The sequence below is a fragment of the Sarcophilus harrisii genome, chromosome X (genome assembly GCF_902635505.1).
Source record: "Sarcophilus harrisii chromosome X, mSarHar1.11, whole genome shotgun sequence".
Classification (NCBI taxonomy): Eukaryota; Metazoa; Chordata; class Mammalia; order Dasyuromorphia; family Dasyuridae; genus Sarcophilus; species Sarcophilus harrisii.
This window is the reverse complement of record NC_045432.1, coordinates 55061181-55081454: the sequence shown is the minus strand read 5'-3', so window position 1 is coordinate 55081454 and position 20274 is coordinate 55061181. Positions and strand designations below refer to the sequence as shown.

At 42.9% G+C, this 20274-nt stretch overlaps 1 protein-coding gene across 4 annotated transcripts in view; it reads left to right on the top strand.

Moving 5' to 3' along the window:
- Positions 1-20274, top strand: part of NEXMIF (neurite extension and migration factor) — a 198879-nt gene that overhangs the window by 139360 nt on the left and 39245 nt on the right. For 2 of the 4 annotated variants that reach the window (XM_031944895.1, XM_031944897.1), the window contains one exon: positions 18862-19014. The exons of 1 other annotated variant lie outside the window; for it this stretch is intronic. The gene's annotated coding sequence lies outside the window, so the exon portion shown is untranslated. The remainder of the gene's footprint in view (positions 1-18861; positions 19015-20274) is intronic. One more of the 4 variants, XM_031944896.1, reaches the window with a different exon arrangement.

Below are 20274 nucleotides of genomic sequence, written 5' to 3'. Positions count from 1 at the left end.
ATAGTAGCTCAGAGTTGTTTTAATTTGCATTTCTCTCATCAATAATGATTTAGAGCATTTTTTTCTTATAACTATAGATAGCTTTGATTACTTTGTCTGAAAAGTACCTGTTCATATCCTTTGACCATTTATCAGTCAGGGAATGCTCTTGTTTCTATAAATTTAACTCAGTAGTCTTTATGTTTGAGAAATGAAATTTATCAGAGAAACTCACTGTCAAAATTGTTTTTTTCACACTGATGATTATCAACTATATATTTCCCTCCATCCTATTTCCCCTCTGTTTATTCTATTCTCTCTCCTTTTACCCTGTCCATTCTCAAAAGTGTTTTCCTTCTGACTTTTACCTCCCCCAAATTGCTCTCCCTTCTATCATAACCCCACTCCCTTTTCTTATCCCCTTCACTTCCTACTTTCCTGTATAATAATATAGATTTCTACACCCAACTGAGTGTCTATATTATTTCTACTGAGAATTCTGTTGAGAATAATGTTCATGTGCTCCCCTCCTCACTTCCCCCATTCCCCCCCTGGACTATAAAACCTTGTTCAGGCCTCTTTTATGTCAAATAATTTATCCTATTCTGCCTCTCCCTTTTTCCTTCTCCCATTTCTCATTTCTTAATTTCTTTGTTTTTAGATAATCACACAATCACATTCAACTTAAGCCTCTGCTTTCTGTCTATGTATGCACCTTGACTGCCCTGATAATGGGAAAGTTTTTCAGAGTTATAAGTATCATTTTCCCATGTAGAAATACAAACCACTTAGCCTTATCAAATCTCTTATGATTTCTCTTTCCTAATTACCTTTTTATGCTTTTTTTGCATCTTGTATTTCCAAGTCAAATTTTCTAATCATTTTGGTCTTTGCATCAGGAATGTTTGAAAGCCCTTTATTTCATTGAATTCCCATTTTCCCTTTAAGGATGATACTGTTTTGCTGGGTAGGTGATCCTTGGTTATGATCCTAGCTCTTTTGCCCTCTGGAAATATCATATTCTAAGCCCTCTGATTCTTTAATGTTGAAGCTGCTAGATTTTGTGTTCTCCTGACCGTAGCTCCACAATATTTAAAAGGTTTCTTTTTGGCTACTTGTGGTATTTTCTCCTTGATCTGGGAGTTCTGGAATTTGGCTGGATGATTCCATGGAGTTTTCATTTTGGAATCTCTTTCAGGAGGTGATCAGTAGATTCTTTCAATCTCTGTTTTACTCCCTGGTTCTAGAATATCAGGGCATTTTTCCTTGCTAATTTCTTGCAAGTTGAAGTAGAGGCTCTTTTTTAGATCATGACTTTAAGGTAGTCCAGTAATTCTTAAATTATCCTTTCCTGGAGCTTCAGTGAGCTTTTGTGCCTCCTTTTCCATCTGGCCAATTCTACTTTTTTAAGGAGTTCTTCTCTTCTGTGAATTTGTGTATTTCTTTTCCCATTTGCCAATTCTGCTTTTTAAGCCATTTTTCTCTCCATTGAATTTTTGTGCCTCTTTTACCATTTAACTTTTTCTATTTTTCTTTTTTTTCTAATTAAAGCTTTTTATTTTCAAAACATAGGCATGAAACTTTTTCTATTTTTCAAGGTGTTATTTTCTTCAGCATTTTTCCTGCCAACCTTGTGGGTTGTCTTGGGCTGGAAGATCGTCTCACTCCATCTTTTGTGGGTTCTGCTGCTCTGGAATTTGTTCAGAGTTATTACTTAAAGGTATTTGGAGGGGTTTTAGGGAAAGATCATATGATTTTTACTTTACTCCCCCATTTTGTCTCCACTTCTCTCTTCATTCTTCTTGGTGCTTTCCAGGATGTTTTCTTCCTCTAGGTATTCCTATAAGTTGTTCCCTACGCCTGGAATGTCCATTGAGATAAATTAAAGCACATGTTCCACTCTCTGCCCATTAGTTTAGTGCCCTCTCTCTCGTCCAATCAACTTGTTTTAGTGTCTACTTTGTAACCATTCCAGTGGAATGGAAGTTCCTTTGGGACAGGGATTCTTTAATTGTTGTCTTTGAGTCCCTAATGCCAAGGACAGTGTCTTACACATGCATGGTAAGTGCTTTATAATGTTTATCATTGAATCCATTCCATTAAGAACCCAAAGATCTTGAGCTCATCAAGTCTAGGAAAGCTGAGAAGTAAGTCACACAAATACACTACCTCTGACTGCTGTTACTCATGGCTGTCTTCAGCATTCTCAGCACTTCTCTGGGCCATTATCCAGAGAGGGAAAAGGGAATAATTATCAGAACCCACATTTCCTTTCAGCTATTGTCTGCTTGTCTATTGATCCTGGCCTCAGTGGGTTTGTAATTGTGTCTTTTTCTCATTTGTCTTGAGAACAATGGACTTTTCTCTTGTTATTATGGGCAGCCTCATCACAGCAAGATATCAGATTGGGTCTTGGATAGAGGGGGGAGGAGGCTCTCTTTAGGGGACATAATCAGGAATGCTGCAGTTTTTATTATTGGTAAGCTCAGAAATCTCCCCTCTCCTCTTTCTTTTTCCCTATTTTTCTCTTTCAGCCTTCTTTCCCCAAATATAACAAGGGCCCACCATTTAGAAGGCATCGTTCGTCCCCTGATTAACTCTTGCCTGATTCTGTTCATTTTATTCCCTCCTCCATTAGTTTTCATTAAGATTTATTTGTGCCTCTTCATAGCTGCTTCAGAAAATATTCTGAGACTTTTCACATGTGGCTATCCAGTTTATCAGTGGAATGACATACTTGATGAGGAGAAATCATTTTATGTCTTTTCTTTTTACTATATAGACACTCTCCAGCATTCAGCATGTAGTCCTGTACGGAGCAGGCACTGGAGTCAGCTCCTGATTACGGGACCACCGATTAGAGAATCCCAATTAAAAAATGTGATCTCACTTAACTTCTCTGAGCTTCAGTTTGCTCAAGTATAAAAATAAGGGGTATTCTACTACCTCTAAAGGCCCCCCGCCCCAAGCCCTATTACTGTAAAGCTGCATGTGAAAGCTTATGATGGCTTTATGATTTCAATCACCAGAGTGATTGTGACTGAAAAATATATCAGTCTCTGGTCAGCCTGGTGATGAGCACAGCTAAGCTGGCCGGACTTCCAGCTTCCCAGGACTTCCCGGGAAATGTGTCCTACCATCTGAACTTTGGCGAGCCAACACCAAGATGAGATATTTGGGAACTTTTGGATTGAGGACGTAGAGAAATTCTACAAAGAACTTGATAAGACCCTACAAATTAAATCACCATTTGCTTTGATACACAGTTCAATGCAAAGATGGATAAAGAGGAGAGTCATGAAAAATATGTTGGAATATGGTTCAGTAGTTGTTGGAATCTTTACAGTATCATTACTGTATGGCATCAATATGTTCTCGAAAAAAAAAATCTTGAAAGTACTGGACATAGCAAAAACAAAGCATCACAAAAAAAATGAAATGATTGTCTTTTAACAAACAGAAAATTACTTGTTATTCAGGTAGGAGAAATTACTGAGATGGGTTGTCTATGTATAGGCCCATCACTGATATTTTAGAGTAGAGACTGAAACGAATACCAAACTAGAAGAATAAAAATGAGACAAAATATGGCATGCAATTAAAACAGCTCTAACCTGACCTATTGAAATGAGTTGTTGACACTGAGGAAAGGAAAATGGATGAGGGAAAGGACATTGACACCAATTATTATAATTTTATACAGAGGTTTAACTGACATAAATCAATTGCCATAACAAGGAGACCAAAAGCATGTAACAACAACCTTAGTGAGTAAACATTTGACCTACTTGCCAAATGAAGAGATATAGGGGCTAAGGGCAGCACTAGTTTGGAATAGAAACTTGTTTATGAAATTGATACAGGAAGTTTATGAACAGTATCACCTCATAAAACAGTAAGAAGCAGTAGAGGGAAAAACCCAGTTTCAAAAGAGCTTGACAAGAGACACAACTAAGCAGCCATCCTGAGGGTATTTAGGGATAAAACTAGGAGAACAAAAGCTAGATGAAAGAGGGAAGAGATGTGAAATGGTGAACTTTACAAATATCTCTACCTGAATATATATTGGACATTAGCCACACATGCAGCTAATGTCAAGTATAATCTGTTCTTGTGCCAGAAGCAGCACAATTTGGGCCATAACCATTCTTTGTCTCCTCTTAAGGCACTGTGGTTCGCAGAGGCAACATGATGTAATGAAAATAATACAAGGTCATTTTCAAGCCCTGGGTTCTAATCTTACGTAGACATTTTTCTTTTTGGCCTTTTTGCCTTGAGCAAATTATTTAGCCCTGAGCCTCAGGTTCCCTGGTTATACAAGGAGGGTGAAGTTGGTATAGAAAATCTCTAAGGTTCCTTCCAGTATTAATATCCTATTTTATATTTTCTTATGTTTCTTTCGTCTTTGGCAGTCTCCATGTTCTAGGCTCTCTTCTGACTGACAATTGGTAAAATTAGATCATGAATGTGGACACACTTTGTAGACTTGGAAGTGCTACTCACATTATTATCCCGCTCATTTCTGAAATCTTTATTCCCAATCCGTAGTGCGGGCTTATAGTCTCTTATTAATTTCTTGACACTAATTAGAAGAGCTATTGCCACAGAAGTGAATACATACAAACTTCTGGGCAGCGCAGAAATCTGCTCTCACATTTGATACTGCGGTATTAACAGAGGCCATCTTGGCTCCCCCAAAAAACAAACTCAGATAATTGAACTTGTCTGATCTCAGAGAGTTTTCTTCAGTTTGGGGCAATTCATACAAGTCTCACCAACTTGTCTTCTAGAGCATTGAGGCCAGCGGCCTGGATTCCATCATGGTGTGGATCACTCATTTCCTCCATTTGCTGGCCAGAGACTGGACTGCTGACCCTTGCCTCCAACAATTACTGTGATTTTTCTCACAGAAGCACAGAACTCAGTTTAAGAAGACCCAAGTTCAAGCCCTACTTCTGACATATATAAGTTGTAGGACTGTAGGCAAGTCACTTTACATCTCTTGGGACTTGGTTTCCCCATCTGTACAATGGAAATGATAATTGTTATACTACTTGCCTCACAAGAGAGCTGAATTCCAATCTCATCTCTAACAGTTACTAATATCCTGGGTATGTCATAGTGCCTCTATGAACCTCAGTTTTCTCATCTGTAAAATGGACTTAATTGTACTTTCTGCCTCACAGAGCTATTAGAAGAAAAAAATATTTTACATATTACAACAATGGAAGTTGTTACTGTTACTACTATCACCACCACCTCCACTACTGTATTATCATCACTACTACTGCCACCAGCACTTCTGTTACTACTATACTCTTGCTACCATTGCTCATAAGACAGCCTTATCGAGAGAGTGGATGACTCAGGCCGGCCCAGCCCCATTTCTGGAATCAAAACTCAGAGTTCAGGGTCTTCTGCTCGGGAGGTAGGGTAGAAGAGGGAGGATCTGATAACGTCATCTCTGTATACAAGTGACAGCATTATTATATATCTGCATGTACATATATATGTGCTCAGTGAAGACATCATTTTTTAACAGCTGTGTTTAGTTGAATAACAGATTTAGAAAGTGCAGACTTTAATTAATCTATGTTTTCTCCTGGGATTTCAGCACCATCTGATTTACTTTCTATGGCCACAGTGTTATTGTAGTTTTTTGGGGGGGGTGGGGAGGATTGGCCTATGAGTTTTTTGCTTATCCTCGCAAGATATTAATTCCATTCCCTTTCTTTGTTTTTTCCCCCCACAAAAGAAACTTAGAATTCATTCTGGAATAGATCGTCCAAATGGAGAGTAGTCAAATGGCATTGTAGTCAGAACTGGTTGTTTAGCTCTGCTCCTTACTGGCTGGGTCACTCTGGAAATACTACTCCCCTTTGAAGCTCTGTTTTCTCATCAGAAAAAAATTAGGGAGGGTTGAATGCACTGATCTGTAATCTCTCTTAGCTCTCAATCCTATGAGAACTCTAAAGATAGTCAAGGCCTAAGTGATACGTGAGAGTTTGGGCATGGTGGAGGGCATCTATGTGGGGTGTGGCAGATGTTCAACTGAGGGGTCTGCTACTTCTCCCAGCTTCCTCCTTCTGTCACCGGCACAGGTACTGCAGGACCTTGGCTTGGCCCATTAAGGCTGGTTTAGCTTTTGCCTTGATAAGAGAGCAAGGTAACATTCTCCCTCATTCAGAAGGATTTAGCAGGATACCTCAGGTTGAACCGAGAAAAGGAAGCTGTCACTGGCGAGAAGAGATAAAGAAGATGACAGAGACCGAAGGATGGGAATAGTAGAAAGAAACTTAGAATTGGAGTCAGTAGACATGGATCTGAGTCCCTGACCTCTTCCACTAACTAGCTGTATGATCTTGGGAAAGTCCCTTCCTTTCAGCTTCAGCTTCCTCCTCCATAAAATGAAGGTCTTGAAGAAGTGTAACTCCTAGATCACCTTTTAGCTCTGACAATCTTTGTGCTGACATGATATAGAAGAACTAGAAGGAGCCATGGAGCTCACATACTTCATTTTACAGGGGCCCAGATTCTGGCCCCAGGTCTGAGGTATTTTCCCCTAGACCAGAGCTGATCCTTTCCCTCAGTCAGTTACACTAGTAAGAATTCACGTTTTTATAGCACTTTAAATCTAGTAAAACATTTTACATGTATAGTCTAGTTTTATCCTCACTAGGAAGCAAGTACTATTCCTCATTTTACAGGTAAAGAAACTGAGAGAGGTTTTGACCAGGTCATGTGGCTAATAGATGACTAAGACTGGATCCAAATTCAAATCTCCCCAATTTCATGTCCAGCACTCTGTCCACTGTTCCGTCTCTGATATTCTATGTTTCTAATAATCTGTACCCTCTATTCTGAGGTCCTTCTCAAACTCTCGATGTTCTGTGTTCTATGGATCTTCTGGCAGTGACATTCTATTTTCTAGGTTTATTAGGATTTTTTGGTCCCTTTCATTTCTAGCTTTCTCTTTTCTAAGGTCCCTTCCAACTCTAGCAGCCCTTGAGTCTGTGACCATGTGATTTAATGAGCTAGAATCTCTCAGTCAAGGAAAGGCAGAGTAAAGATGGGGGAGGCTCTTGACAGGAACGGCCTCAAGTGGGACTACAGGCTTCTCTGTCCAGTTCCTTAACTCTCCTGGCATCAGTTTTTCCCAGTTTGCCCACCAGACACCTAGCACTGGTTTGCCAGACAGGTTGGTTGTGCTCCCAGTTATTGGAAATCTGTGTGTGGAGAAAGGGAAAGGTATTGACAGAGACATACCTGAAGTCCAGACTGATGTCAAATCCTAAGTCTGCCACTTAGGAGTGGTGTGATCTTGGCAAAGTCATGTAACCTGGCTGAGGCTCGATTTCCTCATCCAGAAAGTGGAGCTAATAATACCCAGTTTTGTGAGAAGCAAATGAAAGGCTTGTGGATAGAACAAAACACCCGGGACATGCTATTAGAAGACCCAGGTTTGACCCATGTATCTCCCGTTTACCGCATAGACGACACCACCAAGGTCTGAATGAGATTAACTGATCTTGGCGGTCCCTTCCTGCTTTAAATTTTTTGCTTTTTTCCTATTTGGCAGCCTGCTGGGGACCTTCCAGTGACAGGCCCCTGGTTCTTTTGGGCCATGATGTGTTCCTCTCTCCTCTTCCCCCCCCCCAATTCTGTGAACTAAGAAAGATAAGCTTTGCAAGACTGACAGGGCCACCAAACCATTGTAAGGAAAGCCACTGATCCCCCCGCCTCCCTTGGCCCCCCTTCTCTTTCTCTGTCTTGGCAGAAAATGCAGCAGCTGGGATAAAAAGACCAAAGCTTGGGCGAGATAGGTTGAGTCAGATAAACAGTCACTTCCTTGGCACTCCTGGCAGTTTGCTCCCACTCTTTTCTGGCTTTCATAAGTAGAATCTCTCCTTCAGGCTTTAGTTTTCTTGCTTGTCTCTGCCCCTTGAATGTCAGTGCTCTGACCCAGCTTGGTTTTTAGATTGACACATATTTCTCAATGCAGATGGGCGGATAATGAATATTCAGCTAGTCTTCGGATCAGGAAGCCCTGGGTGCAAGGCCCGGCGGTGACATGTTCTGGCTATGTGACACTATACTCTTGGGGGCCATGTGACTCCCTGAAGAACTGAAGTTGCCACACTGGCTCTGATCTGCATTTATAGGAGTTTCCTCTGTCAGTAAAATCACAGGTCCAGTCGCTTATCCCTTTCTCTCCCAGTGAGGAGTGTAGTAGAAGAAAATGTGGATTTGAATTCAAGGCATCCGGGCTCAAATTCTGCCCTTGCTATTTGCTAGCTAGGTAAATTTGGATTAGTCGTGTGCCCCTGTGAACCTTGGCTTTCGTACATGTTAGGTTGATGGCACTCCCATCCTTCCAGCTGCTGAGGCTCGTGACCCTCGGGCCATTCTTGGTTTCTCCCTCTCTCTCACCAGCCCACGTTGGCAGCCTTCAGCTTGTGTATTAGCATCTGCCATCTGCTTTCTGTGCAGCTCTTGATTGGACCTTTGTTTCTTCTTGCCTTCTCCCAGTTCCAAAATGCAATGGGCCACCACAAAGGAGGTTCAAGAAGGGGTTAGATGGTCATTTGCCAGACATCCTTTAGAGAAGATGCTCTAGGAGTGGGGTGGACTTGCGGGCTCTCCGAGAGGCTTGTAAAAAAAAAAAGAGCACTTTACAGTTTGAAAGTGCCACGTACAAGTCCCTTGTCATTCTCTTCTTCAGCTACAAAGCTTCATCTATCCTTTACTATTCTCCTCTGTTCTCAGGCTATTCTTCATTTTGGTAACTGAGCGAATATCCCTTTCCTTGGGGCCTCCTGGACCTCTTGTGTTATCCTTGGGGTAGAATGGCCACAGGGTATAGCAGAACCTAGGGCCACTGACTATCAAATCAGTGCCTTTGGCCTTCCCTCATTTGTACATTTTTGTGACCTCTCTTCCATATTAGCTCAAAGAAGTGGACAGAGGATTTGGGAAGGTATGGCTATACTTCATAGGAAAAGGATCTCGGGTTTTTGTGGACTCTAAGCTCAGTGAGTCAGCTGTGTCATAAGCATCCCACAAAACGAATACCATCCCAGGCCGGGTGGGCATCCTTGGGTTTAGCCGAGTGCTTCCTTTGAAGAAGGACATTGACAAACTAGAGGGAGACCAGGATGGGGAGGGAAAGGAAAAGACGCCATGGAAAGATCAGTTCAGGGAACTGAGAAGAGGGAGACCTCTGGAGGATGTGATAGTTGTTTAGAAGTACATGTCGGAAGAGGGATTGATTTTGTTTTGTTGGCCCTGTGGGAAGAACTAGATGCAATAAATAGGTGGAAGCTGTAGAGTGACAGTTTTTAGGGATGCAGGGAAACGCCCTAACAATAGTTAGACAGTTAGAACCATCTCCAAGCGGAAGGGGCTGCTAGGGTCTTTGAGCAGAGACCAGGAAACCAGTTGCTGGAGCTGATGACAAAGATTCTTCTTACTAAGTTCCAGATAGAATTAGATCTTTTCCAATTTTCAGCTTCTACAAGTCCTGGAGTCCTGGAATCAAAAGCTCCAGAAGACTTGAGTTAGAGTCCCGGTCCTGCCACATGCCTGGTGTGTTATAACCCAAGGCAACTGGCTTGACCTCTCCAAGCCCGAGCTTTATCCTCTGTAAAATGATGGAATGGCACTAAGTGATCTCCGATGTCCCTCCCAGCTCTAAATATGTAATTTTTTGTGACCGTACACTCCTCGAGAACTTAGCTACCTGTCTATATCTCCCTTAGCATCAGACATGTACATAACAGATATTGAATAAATGTTGATCAGATGAATAAATGCCCGGTCCCTCCAAGTAGCCATTTTCTTGGCAGCTTGAGTGCCTAGCCCTGTGGGTGGGTTCCCTAAGTCCAGATCTGTGCTTAAAAGTCTCCAACCTCCATGTGCAGGGATAATTCTCCCCCTGCTCTTCTCACATGCTGGGGCTATCCCCTGCCAAAAAACGGTCTCTGTCCCAGAAACAAAAGGGATGAGACCCGAGATTCCAAACAATCTTGATTCACTGGGCAGAGTGCATTTGTTACCTTGGAAACCAATTGCAGCAGGGTCCCACTTAATGAAATTTATGAAATCAACTTCAAGACATCTTGATTAGGAATGTGCTAAAACATATACAGTTTGATGAAGATGCACAGTCTGCAGATGTGCACAAAGACGGTCCTCATATTCCAGGTTTGGGAATGCATTTCCAAGGCTGCTAAGAGCATGGAGCTTTCTTTCCATTTGGTTTCTGAGGAAGCTGTTAGTTCCTTTTCAGAATGTTGGCATTTAATTTTAATTTCCAGAGTATGTTTTAGTTTAATTGGCACAGTGGCGGGTTTGCTGCCTGGTGCCTGCTTTCTGCAAACCTGGGTTATTAGACCTTGGATGTGAAAGAAATGAAAGGGTGGGGTAAGAACCTCATCAAGGTGGAGAGAAGGTCATAGAATAATGGAATGGAGAATGACAGGCTTAATGGGAGAGCACTGAGAGCCCTTAGAACACATTGTACCAAGCCAGGAGAGATGTTTTCACAAAGTATCTCATCAAAAACAACAACAAAAATTCCCCAAAACAACAGTGCAAAAGAAGATGCAGTTTTGCCGCTTCAACAGACTTCAAGTCCTGTGTTTGAGTCTTGGCTTGCTTCATCCCTGCTGGATGTAGGGGAGCCAATCCTTTAATCCCTTTGAGCCTCAGTCTCCTTATCTTTGAATTGGAGATGATCACGGGCTTTCTTGCTAGTTGTGCCCTCAGAGAGCTTCTAATCCCAGAGCTTCATTTTATAGAAGGGGAATCAGGCCTTCTCTGTAGAGAGGAAGGGACTTGGCAGGGTAAAGAAGGTAAAAGGTTGCAAAGCCGGGGCAGATCGTCTCGTACATACCTCCCATTTCATATGTTTCTCTGTGAAGAAAGCAACAGAGAAATGGGACTTCCCTTCATCGTTTCTTCTCTCGGCCGGCCTGCCTGTGGGCAGGGGTATGCAGCCATCTTGAGTTTCTCTGGCGCTTTAACGGTTAAATCATTGCTCACCCTAGCGTTGTGTGGATTTAATTCAGTCCTTTGGCATGGAGTTCGCCAAGCAGAAAATCTTTGAAGTCAAAATCATGCCTTCTGTTCCAAGCATCAAATGAGATCGCACTGTTTCAGCTGCTTTCAAATGCAAAGTGGGGACCCGGGTATTTGGAAACCCCAGGTAAGGCTTGAAAATCACAACCCCCTGTGGCTTCCTGTCCACCTGAGGCTTCTAGCCTTCTCTGTAACACTTCCAACTTGATTTGTCCCCAAATAAAACCCCACAGGCCGCAGAGAGGGGGGTTTTCTGACATTAAAAATACACGCATTTCCTAAAACAAATACTAAAACGGCTCTCTTGTTGCACTCTACTGTTGAGGTCTAGAACCAAATGGTGAGGTGTAGACCACATGTTGAGGTCTACATTTGGGGTGCCTAAATGAAATTAGGGTTTAGTTAAGGTCTAGTGGCAGGTTTGGGGTACAGGGAGTCAAAGTTCCCCTGCAACCCCCTTGGATTCGGCGCAAGGATACGACGGTATATGAGGTCTGGTAGCGGCGCGGAATTCCCAATAAAAGCATTTATTGGCCCAGAGAGCTAGATTAATAAAAGAGGTTTATTACTGAGTTTAGAAGTAGGAGATAGGTGAAGGTAGAGATAAGGAGGGCACTGGACAGAGGGTCCAGTGGACAGAGGGTCCTCACATGGCGACCATGTTTGGAATCTCTGCAAAGAGGGGTTCCCAGTGTGGTCCTTTTAAGTCGGAGACTTAGCTCGAGGGGCTTTGGGGTGTAGCCCCAAAGTTGGCTCAGATCCGGGTGGGGCTGGGACAGGTCCGGACCTTCTATTGGAATTCAAAGGGACCAGGATTTGTGAGTCAAAGGGTAATTTACATTAGCTAGGGGGGTTGGGAATCAAAGATTGGAATCTTTCCCGCATCACTACCACTGCCCCGCCCCCTGCGCCCCTCCCCAACCAGGTGTTGCACCCTAAGCATCAGTCTCCTGCCTCTAATCTTGCCACCGTTTAGATTTTTCTTCTGAATTGAGGCAGTGAGATTAATGGAAAAAGAGTTGGACCGGCAGTCCAGAGTCCTGGTTTCGGGGCCATTCTTTGCCATTAACTAGCATCAAGCAAGTCAGTTGATTCTGTTACATCTCAGTTTTCTCATCTCATCTCATACCTTTTCTAAGCCAGGGATTGTGTCCCTGCCCCCCTTGGCTCCTCGGGGTGGACTTTCCCCTTATCTTCTTTGGAACTGGGTGTCAGCTCCCTTTCCAGGCCATTTCCTTAGTATTCTATCTACAACGCACCCAGTGGAGAGTACGCTCCATCTCCTGTGGGCTCCTTTTTGTAAGTTGCCCTGCTCTGATAGGTAAGCTTCCTACTTCTCTTGCCAGCTCCCAGGAACCAAGCCTCCAAACCTTTTCTCCATCATCTCCACACCAGTCCACCACCGAGGCTTCCCCCATTCCAATTCTTCCTAATGTGTTGTCATCTACCATTAGAATGGAAGTGCCTCGAGGGGAGGGGCTGTCTTGCTTGCTTCTCTTTGTATCCCTAGTGCCCAGCATAGAGTAAACCGTTAATAAAAGCTTTCTTTCTCTATTTGTCATGGAGTTGCTATAAGGCTCACATCAGATAATGGCCAGTGAAAGGCTAAAGCTCTCTGGGTGTGAGGCATCCTTATTAGAACTGATAGGGAGAGGAAGTGGATTTGGGATTTCATTAGCACCGGGAACTCCTGTGAGATGAGGAGGATTGACTGAGGTGCTACCGGGGCAGGGCAGTACCTTCTTGCTAACTTGGAATCTCACAGTCATTTCTAGAGCACGGGCACAGCCGTACTTCCTCGGGGTCAAACGGCCCGAATGTGTCAGAAGAAGACCTTGAAACTGAGGAAAACTCTCCGGAGCAGGCTCTAGTTACCTAACCATCCCGCTTCTATTCTAGAAGAGGCATTGCCTAAATTCTGATCAATGATCAAATTCTCTTGCTCAAGGCAAAACAGGGAATAATCTTAATTGCTATTCTTCTAGAATTTTAAGGCCACACTCTGTGCATTGAGCATAAAAGGTAGATCATACATGTTTGTGGAATTAGATAGAATCAGTGCTTTCCTTACATCTCGTTAGATAAGGAGTGCAAATACCTTTGTTCCCATTTTATGATGAAGGTTCAAGAAGGGAAATGACTTACCTAGGATGGCCCAACTCATAACTGTTAAATCAGGTCTCCACCCGGGGCCTCCTCTTTTCAATTCCAGTGCTCTTTTGTACTATTGCCGTCAGCTAATTTTTCCTACCTGCTGATTATTAAAGGTAAATTCACTGGTGGGGACTTGTGGGTTTTAGAGAAGCATATTTTAAGTAGATTTGGAAACACCCCTTGTGCGTGCTAAGTTTGGGAGGTCAGTCGGAAGGGGTGCTTCGATATCTATCTACCTGCTCCTAAACCTCTGGACTTTTCCACCATGCTCTCAGGTGGCTATCTACCTCCCCGCTCCATTCCCTTTCCGGTTTGCTTTTGTATGCTGTCTTCCTGCTAGAATCATCGGGTTGGTTCTCCTTGTTTTACGGATGAGAGAGTACACATTGCAGTAAAAGGAATGTTGGCTCATGTTCATTGTCCCCATTTCAAGTCCCACCTCTGCCTTTTGACTCTGGGCAGATCACCTGATCTCTTCAGGCCCCAAGTTTATCACATATAGAATGAAAAGACTGGACTAAAGGAATGCTTCTCAAGCTTTGTGGTCTCACTTTACACTAGTAAAAGTTACCGAGGACCCCTCAGAGAGCTTTTGTTTATGTGGGTCATGTCTACGGATATTTCTTTTATTAGAAATTAAGACGTTTGCATTATTATGAAAACAGTTTTGATCTTGTAAACCTTGAAAGGGTTTCAGTCCCTGGATCCTCCTGGACAGAGCGTCTCTAAGGTTTCTTCCAGATCTAAACCTATAGGCCTAGGTTGGATGTTTTGAACAATGCTGATTTAAATTTTGTAGCCATGTCTCCCTGGCCCTTCTTCTCCTCCGTGACCTCACGGACCCTCCAGCAGTCACCATTATTTTTACACCTTTGTAAGTTATTGATTTTTATATTGGGTCATTAGCATTGACAGATGCTTTTAATTAAAAGAAACACACACATTACCACTCCCTCCCTAAGCTCTCAAGAGGCAAGCATTCTAATTTGGCATGACATTATCAGGCCTAACAGTTGTTGGCATGTGAAATGTCTAAAAGATCATCCGTTGTTACCATAGCCTTTTGGAGTAGTCAGATGAAGTTCAAACTCGGGATGTTTTTGAAGTCTGAAGTCTCCCTGGGGATGTCTTTCATAACATCTCTGAACTGGCTAACGCTACAGTAAATGAAACACACAGCACTGGATTAAAGGGTTATTTCCCCGGAGTGTCAAGCTGACAGAGATGGCAGAACCCTAGGCCCTAAACATGACACGCTGCCAGTGACAGGAGGCGCCCTCCACAGGCCTGTCTTTACAGTTCAGTGCCAACAGCCTGGGCCAAGAAGATAAAATGATGACCATTTACAACAGGTGGTCAAGCAGCTAAGCCGGTTAGATGCAGTCAGGACTCAGAACAGCTAGGTCCTTGTTGGGGCTCAGGGAAAACCAGAATTTATCCTTGAAATCATAGAATCTTCTCATTGGAAGGGACATCTAGATCCACCTCTCATTCAATGAATGGAGGACTCCAGAAACACAAAATGTTAAAACTAGGAGGAACTTTAGAGTTCATTTGGCCCAACCTTCTGGTGATGTTGCAGAAGAGACTGGAGGCTAGGGAGATTGAAGGATTGGCCCCGGATTACAAAGTAAACAACAGAGCCGGTACTCCAGACTGGGCCTTCTGACATCAGGTCCAGCACTAAGCCGTGCTTCTTTGCCCTCTACGGTATCCCCAGTAGAGCATTCATTTTGTAGCCTCCACTTCAAGTATGGAGAGTTGTATAAATCCAAAGCAAAAGGTATAGTACCTAATTGGGCAGAGTAGGCTGGGACCAATTAAAGAATCTGGGCAAAGTACATGGGCTGTGCATAGTTAGGTGACTAAGAATTGGGATAATGGTGGCTCAGCAGGGGGAGCCTACAGGGCTCAGGCTATACTTGATCATAGGTTCTATACTAAGAAAATGAAAACAAAGCCAATCAGATGCCTCCATATTGATTGTATGACATCAGAAGCCCTGGATTTAGAGTCAGAGGACCCGATTTGGCTACTTACTAGCTGTATAATCTTAGGAAAATCATTTCCCTCCATTGAGTCCTGCCTCCATAAAATGAAGAAGTTGGTACTAGAATGACAAAATTGGGTAGGCCTGCACGGGAGCATTTGTTCATAGGTAGTGTTGTTGGGACTGTGGATTAGGATGAGCATTGTGGAGAGTAAGCTGACAGTTAGTATAAAGTCACAGAACTGATCCTACCTTTGACTGAGTGATTCTCTTGCTAGCACTTTACCCTGAAAAGGTCATTAAGAGGAACTATATTTGTAGAAACATACGTAGCTTTTTTGGTAATAGTCAAAAATTGGAAATAGACTGTGTGTCTAATTATTAGAAAATGACTTTAAGTAAAAATATAGCAGTATAAAGGAATATAAATGATGTTGCTGTTAAAAATAAATGTGAAGCATATAATGAGATATAGAAAAGACAGATAGGAGGTGATACAAAGCCATATCAATAGAACCAGAATGAAAGAAAGAAAAGAGATTTAGCTCATAGATCAGTAGCTTAAGCACTGGACTTACACGACCAGGGTTCAGAATTGAGGATGTGTCAACCTTCCTTTTTCCCCTTTGAAATTATACTCTTTGGCTCATTTTGCTTCCAATCAAGAATTCCTTTTGGGGAATCTTGGAATAGAATTAAAATGTAGCTTGTGGCTAGGTCTTCACCAAGTAGATAAAAAGGTTTCTCAGCTCCTATAAAAGCATTCAGGGAACCAGTGCATACTGGTATAGGACAGATCTTACTCCTCTCCATAAAAAAAGATAAAAACAACATAAAAGAATCATACTAGCCCCAAAGCGAGCAGCAAAATTCTTGTGTGTCTCTAGTGAGTTCTGCCTTTCTCCAAGTCTTTCTGTCTAGATCCCCAGACTCATAGTTGTGCCAGATGGGCAATTTCCCATCATTTTTACAAGGCCTACTCTTACCCTCTAGAGATCCAGTTAGATACCTCCTTTTATGATTTTTTTGAATGCTTGGACTACCCCTGTAAGAGAAACTAATTGGGAGTTTACAAAGAGGCAACTCCCTTCCATAAGACCTGTACCATACAAATAATTAATGATAGCAGGGTAGGGCAAAGTTTCAGTTTTTTCTGCCTCTCTTTCTATTCCCATTACCATAGCTTTATTCATTCACTGTGCCTTCAGCTGCAGGGGCATTTGAGCAAAATCTTCTTCTTCTCCACTCCTAGGGACTGGCACTCCCCAGAAACCGTCTTTTCTGCCACCACCTTGCCCTTCCAATTTCTCACTCTAGTTCAGTCATGGAACTCTTTAGGAATTTTCCATTGTCCAGGAAATTTCACCCCCTTTCTCCAAGACGCCACAGTTTAGTGTCTTCCATGCTAAGGCTACGTAGTTCCCTTCTCCGGGGGCCATGTATTTGAGAACACATGCCATCGCCCCTGCACCCGGGCCTCTGCCTCTTCAGGATCTGGGAACTGTTGATCCCACTTATACCACTGTTAGAGCTGCTCCTATTTCTTCAACTGAAATGTTCCCATTCCTGGAGCAGAGAAGGGAATAGCTCTCCAAGAGGCTTTGCCAATATGTCTTCCCATGGGACCCAAGGCTACATTCAAACCTCGGGATGTTGAACTCTGCACAGAAAGGGGAAGATGGACAAATAAGTCCCAGTCTGAAACAAAAATGCCTTTAAAGCCCAGAATAAAGGGATGATTCTGGCCCACAAATAATCTGAGCAAACCACAGCATCTCCAATTACTGAGATTCATTCGCTTATTCTCCATCTGCTAGCATGATTTCAGTTCTTGCTTTCTTTGGGTTCACTTGATTCACAGTAAGTTTTGTTTCAGCCCCTAATTTTGATTCTGTATATTTCTTTGAGTTTTAGGTGTACTTCTTGCAGGCTACAGATTGTGGAGTTTTGTTTTCTTCTCTAATCCATCATCTCTTTTGTTGTTGTTGTTTTATTAGATTGTGTAATCCATTCATATTTAAAGGTAGGAGAGTCAGGTTTACATTTTCCTCCATTTGTCTCCAGTAGTGATTTGTCAGTGTTGCTCCATCATCACCAAATTAGAATTTTCCCCCTTCTTCTGTAAAGAAGTTATTTTGTCTCTTCACTCATTTTATCTTCTTCTTGTTGTTGTTGAGTAATGTCCAACTTTTCATGAACCCAGGGACCATAACTGTCTTTGGGGTTTTCTTGGTAAAGATACGGGAGTGGTTTGCCGTTTCCTTCTCCAGTGGATTAAGGCAAACGAGGTTAAGTGACTTGCTCAGAGTCATACAGCTAGCAAGTATCTGAAGTTACATTTGAACTCAGGGCTTCCTGACTCCAGGCCCAGCACTCTGTCCCCTAACCCCAGTAGCCCCTTTTTTAAAGCAAATCTGTTCTTACTGATTCTCTCATATGTGAGCCATTCCCCGCCCCTCACTCCCACCATCACCCCACTCCCGCCTCTTTGTTTCCCCTTTAGCTAATTCTGGGGTTTTGTTTACTTTATGAGTTCTTTTTTCCTTCTTTTTTTAATCTGGTTATTAATTCTTCCCCTCTTGTTTTTCCCTCCCAGTTAAGTAGTAGAGTAATCCTTCCTCCTCTCTCCTTCAACATGTTCTTTCATTTTTTTCAAAGTTTCCTTTTCTGTGCTTTTTTTTCCCAAAAACATTCTTTCATTGTCTTCAATATTTCTCTACCCTCCACTCCATTTTCTTTCATTCACGGACATTATAGTCCTGCTTTGGTTTCTCTATTCATCATGGAATCAACATTTATAAGGTACTTATTTTGAGTTCCCTATTCCAAACAGGTTCTATATTATTGCCTCGTGAGTCATGGGAAAGAGGGTACCCAATGACCGAATTGGGGCTTACGGGTTAGCATCGTCTCCTATTGGTTCACTAGATTTTTAGCTTCTGAAACAGCTGAAACCGTTTTCTCTTGTCTGTGATGACTATTTGGAGAGGTGTAAGGACTGGGGGAAATGTCTAGTCTTTCATCTCGGTGGTCATGTGACCCTTCAGTACTCATTCTCAGTGAGACCTAAACGGTCTCACTGCCAACCTTGTTACCTCATTAAGTTGATTATTGAACTTCCCTGATTAATCCCAATAGAAGGGGGCAAGAAAGAAAAAACAAATGGTATAACAGAATTGTCAATAGCTAGTATTTACATAGTGCTTTAAGATCTGCAAAGCATATGGTAAATATGAGCTTGTTTGATCCTCACGGAGACCCTGGGAATGATGAGTGCTATTATTATCCCCATTTTCCAGATGAAGAAACCGAGACATTGGTAAAATGACTTGCTCAGGGTCACATAACTAGTAAGTGTCTGAGGCCGGATTTGAATTTGTCTTCCTGATGTCAGGTCTACCAATATTTTTGAAAGACTTGGAAAGGGACATATAATGCATTCTCTTGGCTACCTGAACTTTGGAGGCCTTCAAGGATTTAAGTAGTGTTTCGGTAGGCATTTTGGTTCTAGCCATGGAACACGATGAGTAAGTTAATGGAGCTGGGATGTGGAGGTAGGACCTTTGACCCCATCCTGAGGACTCTTTCTACTGTCTCCCAGCTGTTCCGGTAGAGCTGTATCCAGTATGGGATGTTGACCAGCCTCCTTCTCTTCACAGTTGCCTTCCTCAACCTGCTCTCCTTGTCTGTGGCCTTTCGGCACTCTCCTTGACCTACCTAAAGACCAAATCAAGAAGAGAGGAAGAGACAACAGAGCAGACAGAGCACACAGAACCACCCCAGCTCCGGGAAGGTGGGATCATTGGGGAAGAGTGAGTAACACCTACTCCCGTTCCAGGTCCGGCCTCTGCCCTTCTCTTGCAAGAGTACTTGACGGCAGGAGACAGGATAATTCTAAGGGTTGGGAGTCAAAGGAAATATGGGTGGTTGGACCTAATTTTGTCAGCTCAGTTGCCGTATTTTCCAGATACAGAACCATAGCTCATTAGTGGTAGGCCATAGAATTCCAGAGCTAAAGGGGCCTCGGAGCAGAGAATGTCATATTTGGAGGGGGTTTTCATACAGAGAATGTCAGAGCTGAGAGGCAACTTAGAACACAGATTTTCAGATTTACAAATGGCCTTAGAACAGGGAATGTCTGTGCTCGGAAAAACCTTAGAATGGAAACTGTTAGGACTGAAAGGGACTTTGGAACAGAGGATGTCAGAGCTGAAAGAGACTTTAAAACAGAGAATACCCAAGCTGGGAGGAACTTTAGAACAGGGAATGTCAGAGCTGGAAGGGAATTTAGAACACAGGCTCCGCAAGCTGGGAGAACTTTTAGAACGAAGAATGTCAGACCTGGAAGGGTTTTTAAGACAGAGAATGTTATACCTGGAAGGAATTTTGGGACCCAGATTGTCAGATCTGGGAAAGACCTTAGAACAGAAACTGTCAGAACTGGAAGGGGTCTTAGAACAGAGAATGGCAGAACTGAAAAGGGTGTTGGAACAGAGGATGTCAGGGCTGAGAGGGGCCTTAGAAGATGGAATGTCAGGGCTGGGAGGGATCTTAGAACAGAGAATGACAGAGCTGGGAGGGAACTTAGAACAGAAAATGACAGAGTTGGAACATATCTTAGAGCAAAAACTGTCAGGGCTGGAAGAGACCTTAGAGAATACATTTTCGGAGCTGGGAGGGACCTTTGAACAGAAAATGTCAACACTGGGAGAGATCTTAGAACAGAGAATGTTGGCATTGGGAGGCACTTTGGAAGAGAGAATATCAGAGATGGAAGAGGTCCCTGAACAAGAAATGTCACTGATGGAAGGGATCTTAGAACAGAGAATGTCAGAGCTGGGAGAGGTCTTGGAACAGAGAATATCAGAGCTGGAAGAGATCTTAGAACAGAGGATGTCAGAGGTAGAGGGTGTCTCGGAACAGATAATGTCCGAGCTGGAAGGGATCTTAGAACAGAGATTGTCCGAGCTGGAAGGGATCTTGGCACAGAGACTGGCGGAACTGGAGGAGACCCTCGGACAGAAAATGGCCCAGCTGGAAAGGGCCTTAAGACAGAGAATGTCAGAGTTATA